Source organism: Empidonax traillii, unplaced genomic scaffold (assembly GCF_003031625.1).
Source record: "Empidonax traillii isolate 1590-97213 ecotype Southwest subspecies unplaced genomic scaffold, ASM303162v1 scaffold37:size1818073, whole genome shotgun sequence".
NCBI lineage: Eukaryota > Metazoa > Chordata > Aves > Passeriformes > Tyrannidae > Empidonax > Empidonax traillii.
Window position 1 is genome coordinate 641642 of NW_020955230.1, and position 13963 is coordinate 655604.

Consider the following 13963-nt stretch of genomic DNA (forward strand, 5'->3'; position numbering starts at 1 on the left):
CATGGTAGGGGGTTTGGAACTAGATGACCTTTAGAGGCACCTTCCAACCCAAGCCATTCTGTGATTCTATGACTCTTTAAACCTGTCTTCACAGCAACCAGAGCCAGATGCTTCCCATTTCAGCTGTGTGAGCCAAATCTACCCAAGTCAAGCAGCAGCCCAAGCAAGCCTCTCATGATTAATTATGAGTGACCTGTCAAATTTCCAAAGGTCTGAAATAGATCAGGAACACTTTTTGCTGGACTCTGTCAGGCTAACAGGCTCTCAGCCATGACAGTCTGTGGTGGGGTTGCTGCACAGATCTGGGGGAAGAGGTAGTAGCTGAGAGGCATCAAGGATTTCCCTCCACTCATTGCAGATGAGGCACTGCATAGCTAATTAGTTGCAGGAAAAGGTACCATCTGTTATGGCAGTGTAAAATAACAGTATTCCACTTCAGCTTCAGGAAAGACCAGCTTCATAAACAACACCATACCCAAACCTCACATAAAATGGACTCTTTTGGCCAAAATGATGAGAGCTTCTATTTCTCATTAAACACTCTGTAGGCTAAATGCAAAGACCAGATTCTTAACTGAGATCAAAGGATTCAAGCTTAATCCACAAGTTAAAGCCCACAGAAAGGGAATGGAGCACTTTTTATGATGTTACATTACTGCTACAGGTATGAAAATCCTAGCTGCCAGTGACAAGGAAGAAGTCTTCATGATGAAAAAGATTCAGGGAATGTGAACAAAGAGGAGTGTGATTACAATAAGTAACATACTCTTCAACACAGGAAATAATCAAAATTATTCCGTTTCAGAAGCAAGACACCAGCTTTTTGCTTTTCAGCATCAGATTGATGTTCCTTTATAGCAAAATAAAAACCAAACCATCTTTGTATGTTTACATCTGCATATACATACAAGGCTGCTGATAAAGTATGATACACCTACGTTTGGGAAAATGATCTGTGGGTTTATGATAGCACATTACACTTGCATAATGAAGTGTAGTGGCGGGCAAGCTCAAGCTGGGTGGGTGTAGGCAGGTAGTAACTGCAGTAACTTAGCTGTTCTCTTAGCACATTTGAGGAGTTTATGGGCCTCAAATATTACGGTGGAGGGTTTTTTTGTTGTTATTGGTGGTGGGTTCTTTTAGTTTTCTTAAAATTTCTGACATCTTCCTATTAACAAGAGAGAAGATACCATCTCCATATGGCTAACAGCAACTTCATAATTACCTGTGCAGGAAGAGATGAACAAAATAGATTTTGCACCTAAATGTAGATGTTATATATTTTTTCAGATGTGTGCCTAAAACCAGTGCTCCACACAAACAGTCCACAGCAAGATGTACACTGCAGCCCAGTTTTCTCCAGTGCTCTTTACCTGTTGTCTTAAATTAGGACACACCCTCTGTTTGGACACTGCTTGAACTCAAATTGTTTGCCACTCAAGTACCTTGAGAATAAACTCTGTTTTTCCACATAGAATATGAAAGAATAAAAAGAAACAAACAAACAAAAAATTACAGGCAGTTTCAGTTTTAGCTGAGACGCAGATCCAGGAATTAGGTTTGTGCTAAATTAAGATGTGCCAATTTAGCTAAATTTGTAACCCTGCTATGTATATATTATCAACTCACAGATATTTATCTTGCCTCCCTTATTTTGCTGAATTAGATGTTATCTTCTAACCAAGCTATGCAAGATATTCCCCAGTATATCTTCCTGTGCTTTCAGTTTACATTAGTTTTTCTTCATTCTTGTACAAACGTGTTGAACTGCACTTTCTCTTCAGGTAACATTCATACTCAATAGGATGCTATTTTAGTACTCAAAGCTAGTCCCTCCTATTCCATCACTTCTCTTACTTTTGAATGTTGTTTTAAAACATGTATTCTGTTTTTGGAATTGAGCAGAGTGTGAGCAGACTCTGTGCCAAAAGGTAGACAACTAATTTTGATCTATTAGTGACATTTTAAAACATGAATCTTTTGGCCTGTGCAAGTCAGAGGTTGTACTTCAATGATTTTTTACTTGATTAGATTCGTTCACACTACAACTGCATCTTGAAGGCCAGCAGCACTCAGGAGTTGAGCAAGTCTTTCTGATCATAATGTATCCCTGGACCTCTTCGTCAGTCAGTGTATCCCTGGGCCTCTTTATCCTAGAGGCAAAACACAAACTTCTAAGTGCATTTTAGTCTGATCTCTCAGGATGAGCATTTGAGTGTGCTTGCTAAGATATTTAGACACATGCTATAAGACTTATACTAAAAATCACTGTTAGGGCTGCAGGAAAATGATGGGAGCACAAGCTGATCTCTGGTCAGAGGTTATACAAACTGATCAGGACATGGAAAAATATTGGACATAATGTGGGGGAACTGTTGGACATGCAGATGCCCCATCCCTGGAAATGTTCAAAATCAGGTTGGATGGGGCTCTGAGCAACCTGATCTAGTTGAAGATGTTCCTGCTTCTATTGCAGGGGGATCAGACTAAATGGTCTTTAAAGGTCTCTTCCAACTTCAACTGTTCTGTGATTCCATAAAAAATAGCAGTGTGAGACACTGGCAGGTGGTGCCACAAAGGATGGGTGGGTAAATCTAACAGATAGGTAGGCTGGAGTTGTATGACACATGGCCAAACTCCACAGACCTTGAAAAGCTGCCATACCCAGGTAACTTATCAGGCATATCACATTAGACATAGATTAGCCAGGAAAGAGTATCAGAAATACCAAAATTGGTGTCTGTGGGGAAAAAAAACAATTTGAGGTGGGTTGTTGATCTGGGAGGAAACTGAGATGGAGATAAGAAGGTACAAGGGTGGTGAAATGGAGGGTTAAGAAGTGTGAAAAGGGATAAAATAAGGTCTGCAGATCGCGTGAGTGGGGCTGTCTGGGGGTAGCTGTCCGTCAGCCCTGCACTTGGGCATGGCAACTGGAGCAAGAAAGGTGAATAAAACCCATAGCTCCATATGTCACCATTGCAGTGGAGCCTGGTCTCGGCCTCAGGAGTACTGAGAAGTCCATCCCTTTACCTGGAGGGACCAAATGGAATATCCTTGTAACACCATGAAAATGCCTGTTCTGGGTCTGGCAGCACCTGGGGCTGCACACCCCCGCAAAGCCAAATTCCCAATCCCAGTCCTTCTTCTGCATTCAGATGCTGCTCAAGGAAAGGGCTGAGAGATGTACACCTCTGCCATCCCACCATCTTTGCCTTCTAATTAGTTCCAGTGCCTGTCATTTCATGGTTCCCAGTACAAGCTGACAGTCATTTGCAGTAGTGATTTGCTGCAAAAAGTCCTTAAAGGCCTCAGTTTGTACAAGTCTCTTAAGTATCAGGAGCAGCTTTGAAAAGCCTGACCTGCCAACATTAGGGTCACCAACAGTTGTCAGGTATATTAGCCAGTGCCTGACACTGATTTTTCTCCAGCATAGGAGTAATTTTAAAAGCCCTTTAGCAAGGAAATCACTTCCCACTAACTGGAAATGAGTTGTGTTTATATCAGCCAAGGACTTGATCTCCCCCTGCTCACTCTACCTCTTTCCTGCACAGGAGCTTCCCCTTCTGTGCTCATCTGCTTCCTCATGACTCCACTGCAGAGCTCAAAGGCAAGTGTGATACCTCCAAGAAACAAGCTTTACATCAGAACAAATGCCAAGATGAATTTCTTTGTTTCTGTGTGCTCAGCCTAGCAAGATCAGCATGCAGAAGCACAGTGCCTGAAGTTTAAAATTATTCTGAAGTTTGTAGGGCAGCTCTCTAGAAAGTAGGTTATTAAGAAGGGATGAAATTATTGAGTTTAATTGCACTGTCATCTGTCATTTTTGTTAAGTACAACTGTGGTACTTGTGTTAGTAGCTCAGAATTAGGTGCAGGAGTCATAATGGTCACTTTGGTGGGTCAGGAATCTGGGGCCTGAACTAATCTGGCTTTAGGTAATTTTAAATCAAAGAGGTCATGTGTGGCATCACACTCACAAGAGCATTCAGGGTAACTGCTTCCTTTTACAAGTTTTGATATTAACCTGCTTGCTCTTTTGACAAAGCAGATTTTCTGTCAGGCATAAGAAATGGAGCTCCAGAAATGTTGCTTGTGGAGTCTGGGGATTTAACAACTGGAAATGAAGCTGGAACAATAATTTCTTAGAAGGTACTGTTTGAAAATAACCTCATTCTGTCAGCAAGTGCTCATCACAACAGGACAGCAGGAAGGCCAGCCTCTATGCCTCCTTCCTGCTTCAACAAATTATCTGAGTGATGACTGACCTGGCATCAACTTTTTTTTTATTAAAAAAACCTAAAACAAATTTAAAAAAAACCCCAAACACACACAATAAAAAACTCCGCAACAACATTACAAGGAAGGAAAAGGCTAGGAGAGTAGTTCCTATAAACCATTACAGATTTACTGCCCTCTGCATTGCTATCTGCAGCTGTGATACCTGGATTTGGGAAGGTTGTAATCCCAATCTTGCCCTGTGTCAGTGCAAGCCAGCTCCACAACCTGTCTGGCTCTACAGCCAGTCTTGCTCAGACTTATGGCCAGGGCCATGGGTATTTCCTGGATAAACAGAGCAATGTATGGGGTCTTCACAACACAGGGTTCCCAGAGGACTGACCACATCAGTGTCTGAAAATAATGATAACCATAAAAGTGACTCACGGTAAATCTATAGTTTCTCCTTTCTCATCCTTTCAAAGTCAGTTGTGCATCTTTGGCTGGAAAAAAAAAAACCAGTCTGGAGTTTTTGCAGTTTATAATTTACTATAGAAGTGAAAGACAACAAAATGTCTTGTGTAAAAAGAAGGAAGGCTGCTTTGGTTAATCATAGACAAGAAAGGAGAAAAGTCAGTGACCTTATTAAATAAAGCACATGCATTTGACTGTCTCCCCTTTCAGGGTGAAACAGAACCAATCCAGTTCATCACCAGGCATGGATTGCCACCCTGACAACAGTATAATGATTAAACATACAATCATAAAGTGGTTTGGAAAGGACCTCAGAGATCATCTCAATCCCCCCGCTAGACCAGGTTGCTCAAAGTCCCATCTAACCTGGCCTTAAATGTTTCCAGCTGTAGGGCATCCACAGGTTCTCTGGGGAATCTGTGACAGTGTTTCACCATCTCCATAATAAAGTCCATCTAATATCTAATCTAAATCTACCTTCTTTTACTTTAAAGCCATAAACCCTTGTTCTACAACTGCATGGTCTTGTCCAAAGTCCCTCTCCTACTCTCTTGTAGCCTCTTCAGGTTCTGGAAGGTCTCTAAGGTCTCCCCGGAGCCTTGTCTTCTCCAGAATGAACAAACCCAACTGTCTCAGCATGTCTCTATAGGAGAGGTGATCTAGCCCTTTCAGCATCTTCGTGGCCTCCTCTGGACCCACTCCTACAGGTTTGTATCTTTCCATTAATGGAATCTTAAAGAAAAAACAACTGACAGCTCAGAGGTATTTACGCACTCATACCATTTGTGTAGAGGTGAGAAGTACTTGCCAGTCAAATCAAAGTGTAGTCAGAGGAAGAACTGCAGCTACAGAGCACTTGGGATGGCAGCCAGCAACCACCTATTGCTCTGTGGAGGTGACCAATGCAGTCTAAGTATCAAGAAGAAGGTAAATCATAAAGTCTTGACAGGTCAGTTTTCCTATCAATCAACAACAAAAGTATTTCTTAAGAGACCCAAAGAACAAGAAGGAAACAGAAAAGACTTGTGTCCTCTAGAAACAGCTTCACGTGCAAGGCCTCTCTAGGCTTTCTGTGGTACATTTGGTCATACTGTGACTTGCAGGCTGTGCATTAAGGAGGAGGGTACACCTTTGACTTGATTAGAGGGACTTCCAGGGGTATTTCTAAGGTGTAAACAGACCTGCCTTATCCACTCCAGTAATTCCTTGATTTAAGAGGGTCATCTACAATGTTTGGAAGGAAAGAGAGGAGCAAACAAAGAGAATTTGTCTCCACTGAAATTTTGTTCTTCAGTTAAAAAATGCTTCCTCTACCAGAAATATAAAAACTATGCACTGCCCCTGCCAACTACTCAGTTTTCATTCCCAGCTTGTGCCGTGCTAGGTTTAATACAAGATACAGCAATATGAAATTGCACAGAGTATAGGTTTTTTTGTCAGGTGCAAATATTTTTCCCTTGAATTGACTCCATGAAATTTAGAATGCCTAGAAGAATTTAGAAATACTAGGAAAAATGTTCAGTTCATGCAGTCGTTATATACATGTGATTCCTTTTTCCGTTCTCAAAGGGATCACATTCAGTTCTCCAAGCATCATAATAATACTTATATTTCACAAGTAGACACAGTCTTGTGTTCTTGAAGGGCCAGATGCAAACAGCTAGGTCCAGAGGAACTATCTGCCTGTACATGGGCAGATGTGTTACAAGGATGTGTAGAATATCCTGTAGTATCTCAGAGGTACTACAGGAGGGTCCTACAGACCAGTCACAAGTAGTGGTGATTCATACTCAACTATCAGAAATTTAACACCCCCTGCTCAACAGTCTGAGCAGAGCAGGTTCTTCCAAACATTGATTCTTACAACAGTTTCAGGATATGCACCAAAACCTGACACTGACCACTTTATAACACCTCAAGGTTTTAAAAGAAAGTGTCATTGCAGTCAGATTTTTCTGTGAAACTTCAAGAGGCCCTGCTATGAACACATGTCTCAGACAGTAGGAGTCAGAGGTCATTAATCAGAACCATAATCATTAGAGGACTTCAGATGATCAGATCAAAGGATGAACAGAACCCTTACAGCTACTAGATAGATAATCATTCACCCAGAAAATGTTCTCTGACACCAGAAAAACAGGATCCAGTCAAGATGTGAATCTAGATTTTAAGCCTTGAAAAGCCTGAAACTCTTCAATAGTTTCTGCCTGGAAGAAGAGAATCAGGGCCTTGGAAGGGTGGAAAGGAAATATCAGCTGGTCAAAGAGACAGAAGACTATTGTTTCTGGGCAATATCAATGGGAGCAAAGAGTTAAGTGGTTCCTTTTGGCCCTAAAATGAAATGGATATGAAATGCCAATTTACAAAAAGAGAACACAACAAAACAAACAAACAAAAACAAACAAACAAAAACCACAAAACCCCAAAGTCAAAACAAACAAACAAACCAGAACCAAAAATAGCAGTTAATATATACAGTGTCCCCAGAGTAGTGTCTCCTCAGACCTTCAGACACAGATTCCCAGGGTCTCAATCCCCATAGCTCCATCAGGGTAAAGGGACCAATTTGCAAGTTATGAATATAAAGAATTTGGATACTGGAGTTGTTGCATACAATCCTAACCCAAGTAGTGATCAGATTTATTCACACACTTCAGAAAGGTTTTGATTATTGGTTAAAGAGGAGTAGAGGAACAGGCAGGGAATGAGAGAGAAAATGCAAAGGATTAACATTGAAGGGGGCAAGTGGAGTGGAGGCAGATGCCATATACACTCAGATCCAGTCCTTTTGTCCATCCCAGATCTTACTAAAGAGCAAAGCTGAGCTTTTACCATGAGTTGGAATTGACTTGCATTTATACAGGCAGCAGGAACATCCTGGACACTGGGCAGCTCACTGGCAGGCAAAGGTTTTCTACAGCTGTTCTACTGTGTGGCTACAAGGTCTCTTAGGAGCACCAAGTCAGTGACAGACACCTGGCTTACTAAAAGGAGGAGAGGATGAGGAAGGCAAAGTGACGGGCAGGAACACAGCACCTTAGGCTTCAGGACTGGTGTCACATATTCTGTCTGCCTGCCACTGAGAAGCACCCTCAGCACTGTCTTGACAGCATTGATTAGTTCTGGAGGACAAGATGAGCCATAGCACTGAGAATTCCATCAATTCCTCATTTGCAAACTGGCAACTGTTTACCAAACAAGGTGTTTTGACCAACCACTTCTTTGTAATCACACCCCAATGTAATATCCACCACCTTCTAGTGTCAAAAGGGACATGAGGCAGGTAGGAAAGAAAGATTTGAAATAGTAGTTTCATGCTAGCAAAAAGAAAATGAATAGTGCTAGAGTGATTACACCTTAAATTTATTAAGAAAACGAAATTTGTGATGATCTAATTCAGGACTACTAGAGGAGGTAATCGAGATTGCAACAGTATTATTTTATCTCCAGTAACATGTTGTCCTTTCTTAGAACCATTTCTACTTGGGAGGAATAGGAAGGCTTTTCCACTGCATTTAATGACTGTCACTGCAGGGCGATATACTGAGTATGATGAAACACTTCTGTCTATTATTAGGGCATGAATGCCAGATACATTTTTTTTATATAAAATCACACTATTATTCAACAACAAGACCTGTCAGTCTTATGCCATATGTTTCTGCACCTCTTCGGAACATTACAAGGCACCATTGCTTACAGGTAGTAACTGCCGTGTACTAGCTTTTGAGAGGTAAGTAAAGAATTTAGTTTTTGTCAGTGGTAGAAAATGAGGCAAAGGTGTGAATCTGGGCATGGAGTGCCTCCATGTCTCCTTCTCTTCAAACTTTCACTGTTCATGTTTATTGACGCCCTACAAAATAGAGTTATTTGAAAGATTCAGACTTAAAATTTGTTAAAAATGTAAGGAATTGAATTTTCCTTCACAAAATTAGGTGTTAAAGGATTAAAATTTCAGTGGTTTCAAGGGAAAAAAGGTGCTACCCAGATTGGTGAGAGAAATGCTTTTTCTGCCTACCAGTGGAATACCTTAGTTAACACCCACCTAACCAAAGGTGGAATCTAAATCATAGCAAATGTTTTCTTTCCTTCATGTAATGCTGAACTAGGACTATCTAAAAAGTCGAGAATTGTAATTCTTTGGTGTATTTTTAAGTCTAGGTACCTCAAATACTATTTAAAATTGCTGGGAAAGACGCTCTGGAGAAAACAGAATTCTTCATATATCATTCATTTGCACTGTGCGTGCAAGTTGAATGATAAAAGCAGATACAAACTGTAATCTACATTGTTAAAGGCTGAAAAAGAATGCCATAGATTTGTTTTGAAATCATTGAAGTCACCCTTCTGGTTTTTATTCTGTTTTGGCATTTATTTACTTGCTCGAACTGTGATGTAAATGGTAAATTAGTAAGATTGCTCTTTCTGCAACTATACTTGGTTTGTTCTTGAACATTTGCCCTCAACAGTTATTAGAGCTATCAGTATTATTCCCTTCCTGTAATTTTGGGAGAAAAGCCCTTAACACGAGGAGATGCAGGAACTTGCTCAATGTCATCCCATGCACACAGCAGACACATTCCCCTGCCCAGGCAATTCTCAGAGCCACCAGAACATAAAAGACACTAATGAACATTTAATTTGATGTCCCTGAAATACACAGATTTCAGAAGGAGGATTTATCTTTGATAATTATTTCTGTTGAAAGATCTGGAGCTGAAGACACTCAGAAAGCAGTTATCAAGCTATTTTGTTGAAGTGACTTGGGGATTCAAATACTGGTGAACATAGTGTGCAAACTAGGACCCATCTGTCAAAGGAAAATCAAGTGTCAAGAGGAGTTCAAACAGAGCCCACATCTTAATTCTTATTACTTATGGATATGCAAATACGTTTGTGTAGGCAACAAAGGTTTTGCCATAAACATGTGCTCAAACAGCACTCACAGAGGACTGTTTTCTACCTCCTCTTTTCTTCCTTCCCCTACACCCCCGACAGGGATTCAACCTAAATGGGTCATGAATTGACTACCTTTGATGTGAATGGTAAACATTTCATCTCCTACTGTACAAAGTCTGCCAGTTAATATTTATAGGGATTGAGGAATATTAAGTTATGTGAGAAGGAGCATATATAAAGCCCTGCAAATACAAGGGAGGAATGGAGGGGAAGAGATTGTCAAAGTTTACAAAGACATCAGATTGTGAAGTCTTGTGAAGACATCAGATGGTGAAGGAGCTAGTTATTTACAAACGGATCTCAGTCATTTTAATGAACACATTTCATGAAAGTTTAATATTGTCTTATGTTGCGCATCTTAAATTCCAAGCTCCTGAAAGAAGGTAATTTCATGTGAATGTCTGCTTTCCTTGTTCATTCAACAAAAGCATTAAGCTTAACATCTACAAAGGGAAGTAGAGAGCTTTCAGGTGGAGAGCTTTAAAATTTTTATTTATGCAACCTATTTGATTTTAGAAGGTTTTGTTTTATCTTTGGAAGTGCTGGCACTGAGCTTCAGTTGTAACCCCGATTGACAGGAAGAAATCATAAAGCTTGTCAGAGTTCTGGAATTTATTTTTTTTTTTCTGAAAAAATCAATGACTGTAGATCATAGACAGAGAGTGTAATTATTTGGATGCCTTGGTCTGGTAGAGAGCAGAGATCAGGCAACAGCAGCTCCAAAGTCACCAAAGGAGGAAATCTCTAAACCCTGTGTTCTTCATCTCACCCTCAGCCGTTTTCAGCTCCACAACTCTATGGATATACCCACATTCCTTATATTTCCCATCAACTGTATGTTGGGGGTTTTAGTATTGCTCTTCACCTTTCCATTTTACCACACTGCTCATACACAGATTGTTTCCGTTCTCTGGCATTTGAAGACAAGATGTTATTCTACCTAAAACTCCACTTGCTACACCTTACTAATCAATGCCCCATCACACCCTAGCTGGAGTAATTTGTGCCTCAGCAGCTTGGAAAGTCTTCATACGTTTTCCCCTGCCAAATTGATGTTTTCCTTTCCTCATCACCTTTGGTCTCAGCGCTCCTCAGTTGTGCAGATGGGGATGGGGAAGAGTTGTATAATTAAACACAAACGTGACAGCATATACATTTGTCAGTTGGTGAGGTGTGCCATGGACACGTGCCTGAGCTCACAGGCTGTTCTCAGCAGCAGCTGCTGAGTACAAGCCATAGCTTATCAGTGCTACAGACTGCTTTGAAAGATATTGGTAAACAATGAAATGATAGTAAAAGCAATTTAAGGTTTGGGAAGGTAAAAATAATCCAAATTATATGTTTAGTTCAATTCTCTGCTTTGCTAAATACTTTGTGGCTCCAGGCCAGTGTGCCTATAACCTATCTGACCTCAAGGGCAACCCGGTTCATGAATTAGAAGGTGGAAAACAAGCTCAAGAAACAGGTAATTTCTGACTTTGGCCAGCACCAACCTGTCACCTTTGCTCTCCTGAGCAGTGCTGGTTGCAAAACCAAGCAAGAGTTGACCTAATTTCTGAAGAAAAGGACATATATAAATGAACTTCACTGACCTCTTACAGAGTGTGGCCTGACCCACATCATGTTTGCCATCTTAGGCTTACAGGGGCTCTTCAAGAATGTGAAGGTGACTTAGTAGCTTTTAGGCTTGGAGCAGATCTTTAGCATCCCATGGTGAGATTACTGCCCTAAAGAGATCAGAGTTTGGCCACCTCATGATCAGTTCCTCAGGGATGATGTGCAGGACATGAGAGCCTAGGACCACTTCCTAGGTCTGGACCCCAGATGCACTTCCATCAGATGGACATTCAAGCCCTTCCCTATATTTGAATTTCTGTGCAAGGAAGGGAATCTAAACAGGCACGCAGGAGCTTTGATGGACTCCGGGAGAGCCCATGTCATTGCTGATGCTTTGTCAGCAGCACAGCTTCTCTGAGACCATCTACAAGGTCAAGATTTATTTTGCCCAAGCCATTTTCCCAGCTTATGCAGAAATATCGCTACACAGTGGCATTGAAGGTAAAAAAAGAGAAAACTTAACTTATATTGAGGAGCCTTATTTCAGACTAGAAATGCTTTATAGCACTGTAAATCCAAATTTACAGAAACAGAAGGCTTTATACCATAGTAAGGATATGCAGAGGAGAAGCTAAGAAATAAATGAAGAAGCTCTGGCTATGAAACCCTTCCCAGCTGCCTACATACCTAACAAGGGTTCAGTCTAAGAGAGAAACATTTATGTTTTTTTCATGAGAAGTACCAGGTAAATGTAACTGACAATGTTAGGTCTTGAAAGGCATTCTGCAGCTCAGCCTGAACTCTTCCCTTTGAACATTCAGCATCATTTCTCCAAGGAAAATAAATTCACCATATCAAACCCCTTTCATCAGCCTACTCAGTGGAAATCTGCCTTCTCAACCATACCCTGATCCACCTTTTTTTTTTTCAAATGTGTCTCCCCAGAAGAGCTTCCTCATGAGTCCTTCACCTCTCTGGAGGGCTCCCAGGAGGACTGGATGATCTTCCCCCAGTCATTTAGTTGTTCACCCCATCTGGGAGAAAAGGAATTATCCCTGACTGGGCAAAACCCAGATCTTCGTGGGCCAGTTGTGATGGCTCTTGTCAGCAAACATTGCTTGTCCTCCCTGCTGTAAGGTAATTTCTGCTCAAAAAGGGGAACAGCACAAGCTTCAAAGAACTGACATGAGGCTAAAAGGCATGAATCCCAAACAGTTGTGTAAAAAATAGAAAGTCTCATTAGCACATCTGATCTGTAAGGATAATATTTTTCAATTGAAATTCAGGCAAGAAATAGTGCATGTTTTTTTTCATGTAGTCTTTTTGCAGACATAGGTAGAAAATAATTTATGTTGTCTTTTTCATACATGTCATTCCCCTTTCAGCAGCACTGCATTTCTGTCGCCAGCTGGATGTTTCTGATTTGTTGAATGGATATTGTTTTATATATTTGCCTTTTTCTGTTTTCATAATTAATTTGTTGCCACAGGCTAGATTGAACAGGGACAGGTTTTCAATGTTTGGCACTTTGCTTATGTATACATGGAAAGAATTGTGAAGCATGCAAGAAAAGCTAGAAGTGATCAGGAATTTCAAGAGTTATGGTACAAAAAGCAAACCTAAAATTTGCTTAGTAATCCTAGATTTAATGCCTTATGTGCACCTCACGTGTAAATTGAACAGAAGAATAAAATAGATGTTAATGGCTCATCATTATGGCAAAATTTTTTTTTAATAAAATCTTTCCTAGTATGTGTTCAAAATAAAAACAGAACAAAACAGGATCTCCAAAAATACTTCATTCCTGTCAAAGGCTTAGGATCCCAAAAGAAGCTATAATATTTTTCAAGTGGAAGCTGCCTTGCAGTGAATGATCTTTGGAAGAGTTGGCTTTCAAGGCTTCACCCAAATATTACATGTGAATTCTCAACATTTTTTTTTTTTTTGCTGAATACCAATGGAAGCAGAAAGAAGCAATTAAAATATCTCTGTGATGTATTCGTGCTTATCCAAACTAATCTCAAACTAATCTTGAATTTTACACTCTGCAGAGTGGCAAAAGCAAGCCATAAATAGAAATAACAGGACCAGACCAGAGGCTTCTGTTACATCAAATCTCACATTGTTAGAACTGTGTTTAGGGAGGATGGGAGAGATCTATAGCCATTAACAGCACATTAAATTATCCCATTAGGCTAAAGTGTAGAAACGTGACCTGCTACACTTCTGTTTTTATTATGGCCATCCTTATGCCTGGCCGGAGGATATGTGAGCTGCAGAAATACAAAGCTGCAAAGAACTATCACAGATAAAAGGGCTTCTGAATTGCTAAGAAAGCTCTTAATGACAGCTTCTATACTAATAGGGGTCTGGCTTCTGTTTTGATGTCAACAGCATAACTGAACACCCTAAACGGTGACGTCTTGGTGTTGATCTACAAGTGGCATTAGAAATGCCCCCAAATCTCTGTATCTAAGCTGCTGATTATGTTGATCAATAATCATGACCAACACTCCTCCCTACTGTGATTTATGAAAAAAAATCACAAATGGACTACAGTATAACATCTGCCTCCCACCAAGATGCAAAGGCAGAAAAATGAGGCATCAGCTATGTCTGACAGGACATCAGCCCTAATGTGAAAGAGAAGGGAGAGTTGTAAAACTTCCTAGGCCACCTTCATCCCCAGTTCCCATTGTTGATAACAGAAGAAAGAGTATCTGAATGCTGTATTTGACACTGAAAATCTTAACAAATAA

At 40.5% G+C, this 13963-nt stretch overlaps 1 long non-coding RNA gene across 1 annotated transcript; it reads right to left on the bottom strand.

Annotated features, from left to right (window-relative positions):
• Positions 1-4516: 4516 nt before the first annotated feature.
• Positions 4517-5648, bottom strand: LOC114054657. The gene is made up of 3 exons (XR_003570541.1): positions 5469-5648; positions 4662-4717; positions 4517-4559 (listed from the first exon to the last, which is right to left on the bottom strand). It is a non-coding gene; the product is annotated as an uncharacterized LOC114054657 (long non-coding RNA).
• Between the last annotated feature and the right edge of the window lie 8315 nt (positions 5649-13963).